This window comes from Bison bison, unplaced genomic scaffold, assembly GCF_000754665.1.
Source record: "Bison bison bison isolate TAMUID 2011002044 unplaced genomic scaffold, Bison_UMD1.0 scf7180017864056, whole genome shotgun sequence".
NCBI lineage: Eukaryota > Metazoa > Chordata > Mammalia > Artiodactyla > Bovidae > Bison > Bison bison.
Genome location: NW_011494628.1, coordinates 3,633,523 through 3,644,607, shown reverse-complemented (window position 1 = coordinate 3,644,607; position 11,085 = coordinate 3,633,523). Strand labels below are relative to the sequence as shown.

Sequence of the window (11,085 nt, the reverse complement as noted above, 5' to 3'; positions counted from 1 at the left end):
CCCTGGGCTGCTTTTTCTAAGTCCTTTAGATAGTTAAGCTAGTATTACTGATAGCTTATGTTCCTGATCTGTTCACCCAGGAGCTTTTTCATGAAGCATGAGTTTTTGTTTTTTTCTTTTATTCTTAGAAGCCGAGGTTCTTAGGTCTTTCAGGAACTTTCTGATATATTCAACAACTCAAGAAACTAACTCTTACTCAATTATTAGTGCCTGGTGCTGTTTACACTCAGTTAAACCAGAATGGCTAGTTTACCAAAAGGGAAGTTCCCATATTCATTTTCTCTTACTCAGTTACAATTGTGATTTCTATTAACACAGTAATGGTTATTGGTAGTTAAAAAATCATAAGGTAGATATATAGGAAAACTCAATTCCTTAGCTTAATAAGTCATTAGAATTGTTCTGTCCAAAAGTAAAGCTCAAATATATTTCTTCTTCAGTTTATTCTGAATTTTATACAGACATATATGAAAGTATACTTTGGCCACCTCATGCGAAGATTGACTCATTGGAAAAGACTCTGATGCTGGGAGGGATTGGGGGCAGGAGGAGAAGGGGACACCAGAGGATGAGATGGCTGGATGGCATCACTGACTCGATGGACGTGAGTCTCAGTGAACTCCGGGAGTTGGTGATTGACAGGGAGGCCTGGCGTGCTGCGATTCATGGGGTCGCAAAGAGTCGGACACGACTGAGCGACTGATCTGATCTGATCTGATATGAAAGCAACCATACAGTAATTAGGGAACAACTGATCATCACTAGCTGGATAAACACACACACACATATACATACATATGTATAACTGTGTGTGTGTATATATATATATTAATGAATATTTTTGAAATATGTTAACAAATCTCCCTTGGATAAATATATAGCTACATGAAAATTCTATAAATTATGCCCAGGCCTTACAAATATACTAAACAGAAGGGGATGACAGAGTATGAGATGGTTGGATGGCAACACCGACTCGATGGACATGAGTTTGAGCAAGCTTCGGGAACTGGTGATGGACAGGGAATCCTGGCATGCTGCAGTCCATGGGGTCACAAAGAGTTGGACACAATTGAGCAACCGAACTGATAGATTTAGTGTATTCACTCTTTAATCTCCCCATTCATATGCTGGGACTTTCTGATATATTCAACAACCCAAGAAACTAATTCTTACTCAATCATTTAGTGCCTGCTGCTGGATAGCAGCCCTGTTCAGACAGGGGACACCACACCAAAACTAGACTGGATAACAAGTAAAATTAGTTGATAGCTGACCTCTGGTATATACTATTTCTATTAAATGCTTGCTATCCCTAGGAAATATTTAAGAAAAGCTTCAAAGCTCTTTTTTTTTCCTAGAGTTTTATTACAAATAATTGTCCCAGAAGTGTGCTAATCACCTTACAGAACTTTACAAAAGTCATTTGGCCCCAGTGAGCTACATGGTAGTTTACCTATCACTGCTACCAAATCAGGCCCTCACTCAACACTGGCATTTCTAAAGTTCATCCAAGGTTTTTCATACCTATTTACTACCCTCTCTGCAAGCCCAAAATTCCTCTCTGTCTTTATGATGATTTACTATAAGTATGAAAGCAAGATGGCAGGAGTCCCCATAAAAACACACATCATGATAAAAGATTCCATACTGCAAAGAGACTGGGAACAACTATTCAGGAATAACACCTCTAAGTTAATAATGTCTGTTCAACAAAGTTGGTTTAGTTTCCCAAGCATTTTCTCCCTAACACCTTAAGCTTTAAAGTATCTCAAATATTCATTTAAGTGATGGTAAAATCAGAAAATTCCTAAATAACAATATCTTTAAAAATAATCTCATTTCCTAAAGAAATGCAAGCTCATAAACACATTTTAATATTTTATTAACAGTTAGTGATGCATGGCCCTATACACAGACTTCTAAGCGAAGCATCAGTAATTTTAAGAGAAAAGGGACTCCCAGCATGAAATGTGCACAGAGCATTTGACACAGCTATTCTGACACTGGGGATGTTTTGACCCTGTGTAGGTAAGTATAAATATTTCAGTCAGAAGTATGCTGATTTTGATGAAAAAATATGTCAGAGCAAATTTTATTAAGCTAGTTTAGCCAACAGATCAATTCTCTACACAATGCAATTGAGCCATTTTCACTTTTGTCTTTTTTCATTTCAATTTTTCTGGAATGATCTATTGCTATCACTTTTCTATACAAATTAAATGAAGATCTGATTCCTGGATTTGTCCATATTAAGTTTTATCAATTATAGCTTGGTCATTTTCCCTTTTGACCACGATTTCTATGAAATCCCATATTGTTTAAGTATTACCAAGCTTTAATTCTCCTGTTGATTTATAGTCTCTAGCTGATTCCACCTCATGAAGTTTTACCTACTGTCACTTAAGTTATATTTTGCCACAGTTCAGTTCAGCCGCTCAGTCATGTCTGACTCTTTGTGACCCCATGGACTGCAGCACACCAGGCTTTCCTGTCCATCACCAACTCCCAGAGCTTGCTTAAACTCATGTCCATTGAGTTGGTGATGCCATCCAACCATCTCATCCTCTGTTGTTCCCTTCTCCTCCCGCCTTCAATCTTTCCCAGCATCAGGGTCTTCCCATGAGGTGGCCAAAGTATTGGAGTTTCAGCTTTAGCACCAGTCCTTCCAATGAATATTCAGGACTAATTTTCTTTAGGAGTGTCTGGTTGGATCTCCTTGCAGTCCAAGGGACTCTCAAGAGTCTTCTCCAACACCACAGTTCAAAAGCGTCAGTTCTTCGGAGCTCAGCTTTCTTTATAGTCCAATTCTCACTTTCATTCATGACTACTGGAAAAACCATAGCTTTGACTAGATGGACCTTTGTTGGCAAAAACTAACATCTCTTCTTTTTAATATGCTGTCTAGGTTGGTCGTAACTTATCTTCCAAGGAGCAAACATCTTTTAATTTCATGGCTGCAGTCACCATCTGCAGTGATTTTGGAGCCCAAAAAAATAAAGCCTCTCATTGCTTCCATTGTTTCCCCATCTATTTGCCATGAAGTGATGGAACCAGATGCCATGATCTTAGTTTTCTGAATGCTGAGTTTTAAGCAAACTTTTTCAATCTCCTCTTTTACTTTCATCAAGAGGCTCTTTAGTTTCTTCACTTTCTGCCATGAGGGTGGTGTCATCTGCATATCTGAGGTTATTGATATTTCTCCTGGCAACCTTGATTCCAGCTTGTGCTTCATCCAGCCCAGCATTTCTCATGATGTACTCCACATAGAAGTTAATAAGCAGGTGACAATATACAGCCCTGACGTACTCCTCTCCCAATTTGGAACCAGTCTGTTGTTTCATGTCCACTTCTAACTGTTCCTCCTTGACCTGCATACAGATTTCTCAGGAGGCAGGTCAGGTGGTCTGGTATTCCCATCTCTTGAGGATTTTCTACAGTTTGTTGTGATCCACACAGTCAAAGGCTTTGGTATAGTCAATAAAGCAGCAGTAGATGTTTTTCTGCAACTCTCTTGCTTTTTTGATGATCCAGCGGATGTTGGAAATTTGATCTCTGATTCTTCTGCCTTTTCTAAATCCAGTTTGAACATCTGGAAGTTCATAGTTCACACACTATTGAAGCCTGGTTTGGAGAATTTTGAGCATTACTTTACTAGTGTGTGAGATAACTGCAATTGTGGAACAGTTTGAGCATTCTTTGGCATTGCCTTTCTTTGGGACTGGAATGAAAACTGACCTTTTCCAGTCCTGTGGCTACTGCTGAGTTTTCCAAATTTGCTGGCATATTGTGTGCAGCACTTTCACAGCATCATCCTTTAGGATTCCAAATAGCTCAACTGGAATTCCATTACCTCCACTAGCTTTATTCATAGTGATGCTTCCTAAGGCCCGCTTGACTTTGCATTCCAGGATGTCTGGCTCTACGTGAGTTATCACACCATTGTGGTAATCTGAGTCACAAACATCTTTTTTGTATAGTATTTTGCCACAGTTTATTATTTACACTGCACGTGATTTTCCCTGGGTCACTAATTGTGGTTTTCACAAAGATGTCCTCATTTTTCACTGTGCTCTCCAGTTACATTTTAGCCATTTTCAATCTTATTTTGTGTTTATTATTCTTACCAGAATATTTGTTAGAGGAGTTTTATTTAAAAGTCTTCGTATTTATTTCTTGGAGCAAAAAATATTACTGGCTGTTGTAGGTAGCAGGCAAGGTGTAAGCATTCTGCTTCAGCAATAAATCTTTAAATGATGACCAAGTGAAGCTTAAATAGTTTGTGAAAAGCTGATCAGTGCAGTAAAGCACAAGAAATGCACCGTGGAAATACTGGAAGGGCACTCAATGGCTTACTTCAGATGTAGAAGAATAAGAAATTACTGAACCATCAAATTAGACATCTGAGAAGAAGCTGAAAACTTAAAACAAAATACAAAATTATTTAGTGTACACGCTAGAACCTATATAATATGGTAAGTGACTGCAGGCCTTCTATAAGGTACAGGAGATGAGAAACAGACTGTGGATGGATGGAATTTCAGATACTGCAAGGATTGCCTAGTAACAGGTAGTACCTGAGGGCAATGCCCCTTTTAGTGCCTAATTGAATTAATGATGTCCAGTTGGGAAACTAGGTGTCACTGACCTGGCAAATTTCTCACTTCTCCCGGGTTACTTTGACTAATAATTCTCATGAGACATGGGGGTTCTGGCACTATTCACCATGCCGTTGATAATATGAGCTTCCACAGCTCTCCTTTACAGGTTCCACAGAAATGAAAGTGAGAGCAGCCTTAAAACAAAGGATAGAATGTTGATCAGAAAATGAAGTGCTATGATTATACTGAAAGGGGAAAATCTTTTCTTATATAGGTCTTCAGAAATAACAGAAACTGTGCTAGTGGCTTAACCTGTACTACAATCTCTTTTACTTAGTCCCTATCTAGGCAGTTAATGAGGAGTTAAAGAATTGTGGTACATTCTATAATAGATATAGGGACAAGTGCTTTAAGAGCACAAAGGAGAAAGTAATTTATTGCACATGGCAAAGCCTTCCCAAGAAATGGCATTGATTTGGGTCTTGAAGGATGAATAACTAAGAAGGTTATTATTAGAGAAGGAAAGAGAAGGGAACAGCTAGGGTGTCTTGAATTAAATCCCTGGCTGTGAGTTGCCAATGATGATGTCTATCAATTACATAATTCTTTGATTTGCTTTTGAGGCAGATCTTGGATTGAGTGAGAATCTGCAGGTGCCTACAGGCAATTGACGGTCTCATGTGCTCTCCATCCCCAGGTTAGGAGGTTCAGGTCATTGATCACAGTGGTATGCAAAGATTCCAGAATCCATGGGTAATTTGCTTTCTTTAAATTTTACTGGTGTAGCCCTCTATTTAACATCACCAAATAGATTACCTACTTCATCAAAATACACCTTTTAAAAATCTTTTAACTTGACCAAAAGCAACAAAGCTGTTAAAAAAAAAGTGGGGGGAAAAAAATCTTAGCAGTATTTTACCCTGTTCATTTTTAACAGCTTCTGCAACACTTATGCTCAGTGTGATTCTTGGTTACAAGGATTTCCTTGGTTGTTTTTGTCTTCTCAACTTCCAACTATTATGCTAGGAAATCCTCTAAAATGTATACAATTTTACTTATAATTATCAATATTTTTAATCATATAGTATATTTGCAAAACACGATTTCATTTTTTTAATGAGTCAACTGAGCTAAATTTATCATTTTACCCATAAAAGTAACATTGTTTTGCTATATACATAGTTCATTTATTTTAACAAATATATAGTGATAGCTTTTTAGGACTCCAGAATGAATAAGACAGGATGCCTGAACTCTGGAGAATTAGAGGTACACATTTTATTAATTAGGTGTACTTTTCCTAATTATTGAGCATGAGAAGTTAAAAGTATATACCATATCATTTCAGAAGAAAAAAGAGATTTATTGTTTTTTTGTGGAGAATCCAGAAAGGTATCATGGAGGAAGTGCCATATGGCCTGTGCTTAAGTGTTGACAATGAACACATGGGAATGGAAAAAGGTTGTTCTAGGGAAAGAGAATAATAAATAAGGCCATATATGCTAAAAGGTATATGTAGCCACACTGAAGAATAAACAAAGGTGTGAGTCACCTGGGGGAATGGTTATTAAGAAAATCACTGATGACAGAACTTTCTCAGTTAAAAAAAAAAAAAAATCCCATAGGAAACAGCTGAAATAAATATGAAGATTTGACTTTCTAAATTTGGACATAGTTCTTAAAAAAATCACCACTAACGTACATTAATCCCAAAATTTACACTGGCTCTAGATCTCATAGCTAAAACGTAACAAGGAAATGAGGTTTGGAACCAAACAGCATTCAAGAATATAACTCATCTATTATCCTCAGATAGCAGTGAAAATGTTATCTCCACTGTTACCGTCACATATTTATGAATTAAAAAAAAACAACAACAAAACCTGAAGTGAGATATTAAGCTGCTAAAGTTGAAAAAGACAACCAATTTTTTCAGGCTGACTGAGAAAACCAAAGGCCAGAATGTGTTACTCTTCAATTTGCGGCTGTAGTTTCAGCAGAAAAAAATGACAGAGCATTAGTCACATTATGTAGTACAATAATGGCCCTGGGGTGGGGTAATTATCAAATAATGACACCTTTGAAACTGTTTGACTAATGCTGTAAATTATTTCTGTATTATATGAAAAGCATTATCATATGATTTTTTGATGACTTTGGATTACAAGGGATTAGCTAGCACCACTGAAAAGCAACTCATTTAGGAGAATTTAAAATGAAGAGCAGTCTGAAGTTTTCATGGCTATTAATTAAACTTGATACACTGGAAGAGGCAATCAAGACTTTCAGTCAGGTACGCCAGCACAGACCTCTGAAGTCCAATTTGTAATACACATCTAAAGTCATTCACAAAGACATTTTAAAAATAGAAAAAATGCAATGGAGGAAAAGAGGCATTTCTAAGGATTGAAATTTAAAAATAACAAAAAAGAATATCTCTGGCAGTAATCACAAGGACTACATACACAGTTTCAAAGGAAAAACACCTTCTATTTGGGTGCAAACAGTTGTAGAACAAACAAAAGAACTCAGTAAATAATTTTTTATCAGTGTGTCAAAAAAAATGTTCAGGTTTTTTGCAAAGGCTTTTGTGGCTCAGCTCGTAAAGAATCCGCCTGCAATGTGGGAGACCTGGGTTTGATCCCTGGGTTGGGAAGATCCCCTGGAGAAGGGACAGGCTACCCACTCCAGTATTCTGGCCTGGAGAATTCCATGGACTGTATAGTCCATGGGGTCACAAAGAGTCGGACAGGACTGAGTGACTTTAACTTTCACTTTGAACTCTAAATTCTATAGATCAGTTTTTTCTTTTTTAATTTAAATTAACAACATTCAGGATTTAATCTTTGTGCAAAGCTAACGTCTATCTGTCAGAAATCCAGACAGCCCCCAACACACACAAATAAATCCTTCCAAGTTTATCTGGATTAATAACTTTACAAACCTATGAACTTCTATAGCAAACTCAAAGAAGAAACTGAAAAAGGTTAAGGAGGTAAGAAGGTAACACAAAGACAAGATTCTTAAGCATTTTTTAATGCAGTGGCATCAACAGTGGCCTTGGAGAGAAATAACACTTTTCTAAAGCTTATTGATGCCTGCACTGAAGGCACTGAGAAAAATATGCCATCCATACAAAGAATGCAAGCCTGTGGAACTATTATCAACAGACTGCAAAAGAGAGACGGAAAGAACTCAAACCAAACACAAGATTGCTTTAAACTGTGTGGGGCTTTATTTGAAGGACTCTGATTTGGTATTCCCAAATCTTTTCATTCTAACCAAAGCATAAAAATATAAAGCTAAAACTTACCTGATAATATTACCGATTCTGAAATACATATATATCAATATTTAAGACAAGTAACCAGGGATTTTAAGAATTTTTCAATGGTGGATAGCTTGTGTACACAAAATGATTCTTTACTTACATACTCTCTAAAGGGGTTGGTTCTCTCTGGGTTGTTGCTGCCAAGATTTGTTCAGTTTCACCTGGCAACAATTTTAATGATGCCTGAAAGGACCCCTTTCTTGTGGTCCAATATTCCCAAGTTATTATATTCAGTTCTCCCACATTTTCAGGTGGCATTTCCCATTTTTTTCAGTCAACTAGATTCCGTGGAAAAAACAAACCAACCCAGGCCTTTCTTCTTTTGAAGGCTAATCCTTTTCCCTTTAAAAAAATTTCCTCTGTTTCCCTAAGATATTATGCTTTGAAACAGTCTATAGAGAGACTGTTTTGACATTTTTAAAGATAAATTTGAATTTAAGTTTGTAAACCAAGGTAAAGTTCTGTTAGAGAAAAAATTTATATATAAAATACTTTCAAAAATGTTACATTATGATGCAGTTGAGTAGACAGGTAAATAAATATATACCAACTCAGGATATTACCTACAATGTGAGTGACTGTCTTATTAATAGTTTATATCAAGCTCCCAGAACATGAAAATAATGCCCACATGTAACTCAGGCTTACAGAATAAAATACAATGGACTGGGTGGTTTAAACAACAGACATGAATTTCTCACAGTTCTGGAGGCTGGAAGTCCAAGATCAAGGCACCAGCAGCTTTGGTTCTTGGTGAGGGCTCTCTTCCACGTTCATAAAAGGTTGTCTTCTTCCTGTGTCCCTATATGGCAGGAAGAGGCTCTGGTGTCTCTTCATCTTCTTTTACGTGCGCTAATACCATTATGGGGACTCCACCATCATGACCTCATCTAAACCTAATTACCTCCCAAAGGCCTCACCACCTAACACTCACACTGGGTGTTAGTGCTTCAACATATGATTTCAGGGAGAACACATTTAGTCCATAATACCAATTACATGATATTTTGAAGTACCTGAACTCCTCTATTCTCTGATCAGGCTTCCCTGGTGGCTCAGACGGTAAAGCGTCTGCCTACAATGCAGGAGACCTAGGTTCGATCCCTGGGTTGGGAAGATCCTTTGGAGAAGGAAATGACAACCCACTCCAGTACTCTTGCCTGGAAAATCCCATGGATGGAGGAGCCTGGTACGCTACAGTCTATGGGGTCGCAAAGAGTTGGACACGACTGAGTGACTTCTCTAGCTTTACTGTATTCCAATTGTACTCAAATCCTGCCAAAGCTAAGGTGTATCTGAATGTCATGTTTTGTGCTTAAATGAGATTTCTTTTAGCTGAAAAATGTAGGTGCTCTTTTGGGGAAATAAGACATAACAATATAAAGAACCTTCCCAAAGCATCCCATTTTGAGTTTCCAATAAAGAACATAATAGCAGTTCAAAAAAATATTTCCAGAGCACCCAGTATATAGTAGACACAAGCCCAGTACTAAGGATTACAAAGATGAATGAGACAATGACCATGCTGAAGAAAGTATCAGATCAGATCAGTCACTCAGTCGTGTCCAACTCTTGGCGATCCCATGAATCGCAGCACGCCAGGCCTCCCTGTCCATCACCAACTCCCGGAGTTCACTCAGATTCATGTCCATCGAGTCAGTGATGCCATCCAGCCATCTCATCCTCTGTCATCCCCTTCTCCTCTTGCCCTCAGTCCCTCCCAGCATCAGAGTCTTTTCCAATGAGTCAACTCTTCGCATGAGGTGGCCAAAGTACTGGAGTTTCAGCTTCAGCATCCTTCCTTCCAAAGAAATCCCAGGGCTGGTCTCCTTCAGAATGGACTGGTTGGATCTCCTTGCAGTCCAAGGGACTCTCAAGAGTCTTCTCCAACACCACAGTTCAGAAGCATCAATTCTTCGGCACTCAGCCTTCTTCACAGTCCAACTCTCACCTCCATACATGACCACAGGAAAAACCATAGCCTTGACTAGATGAACCTTTGTTGGCAAAGTAATGTCTCTGCTTTTGAATATGCTATCTAGGTTGGTCATAACTTTCCTTCTAAGGAGTAAGCGTCTTTTAATTTCATGGCTGCGGTCACCATTTGCAGTGATTTTGGAGCCCAAAAAATAAAGTCTGACACTGTTTCCACTGTTTCTGCACCTATTTCCCATGAAGTGATGGGACTGGATGCCATCACTTCATCAAGTATATCATCAAGAAGTATACCTAATAATAAAATAGTAAATCTTATGAAAAATTTAAATTCATAAGCTTCAAAAAAGCAAGAAACCATTTCCCTGAATAAGCTCTTCATAAAACTAATGGCTACAGGTCTCAAAACATTTTTGAGGAATATTATGTGAAATTTCAAAAGGAGATTTTTTCCCGCCTAGATTTGTGGAGAATTACTGTGCTACTTGGAAATAATCATTTCTTGGAAATAATCACAAGTCAGTAAAATGCCTAAAGTCAAGTCTGAATTTTAAAGTATCAAGTTCAGTTTATTTAAAGTTCTAAAAGAGCAACATAGTATCCTATTTTATACACTGTTATCTACAGCTAAAGGAGCAACATTAGGATTTGTTTACACAAGATATCTTATCTCATGTTAACTTATATACTCAATGGTGCCCTACAGACCTGAATGAGAGGCAGGATGATTTCATCTAGCTGGGTGTTGCTTTGATAAGTCTGTTTCTCTTTTCACATGATCAATCACCAAATGTCTACTTCAAGTAAGAAATAGGACTCTAAATATCTAACTCATTACCAAGGAATATAATGTAAGCATGTGGAAGTTGACAGACCCATAAACCCAGAATATTTAAAATTTTTTTATAAGAAATTTTCCTAATGGGAACAAAAAAGTGAGAAATAAAAGTACAGAAAGAAAAAGATAAGGGAGGCAGGAAGGGGATGAATAAACATTGACAGCATCCTTTACGAATACCTAACCATTATTATTCCACAAGAACAACAAAGAATCTTGATTTTACAACTTCCATTTCTTTATGAATTTCTCTATCAGAAATCTTATATACTGAAAGCCCATTATATTGTGCAGAATGCCAGTCTTAACTGCAAATATATGACAATATTAACCTTCATTTGTTACTACTTTTGATGGTTCTTCCTTCCCTAGTTAAGAAG

General features: G+C 37.5%; 1 non-coding gene across 1 annotated transcript; it reads left to right on the top strand.

The window, feature by feature from the left end:
* The first annotated feature begins 8,976 nt into the window (after nt 1–8,976).
* On the top strand, nt 8,977–9,048 carry TRNAC-ACA. Its single transcript has one exon. It is a non-coding gene; the product is annotated as a tRNA-Cys (tRNA).
* The last annotated feature ends 2,037 nt before the right edge of the window (nt 9,049–11,085 follow it).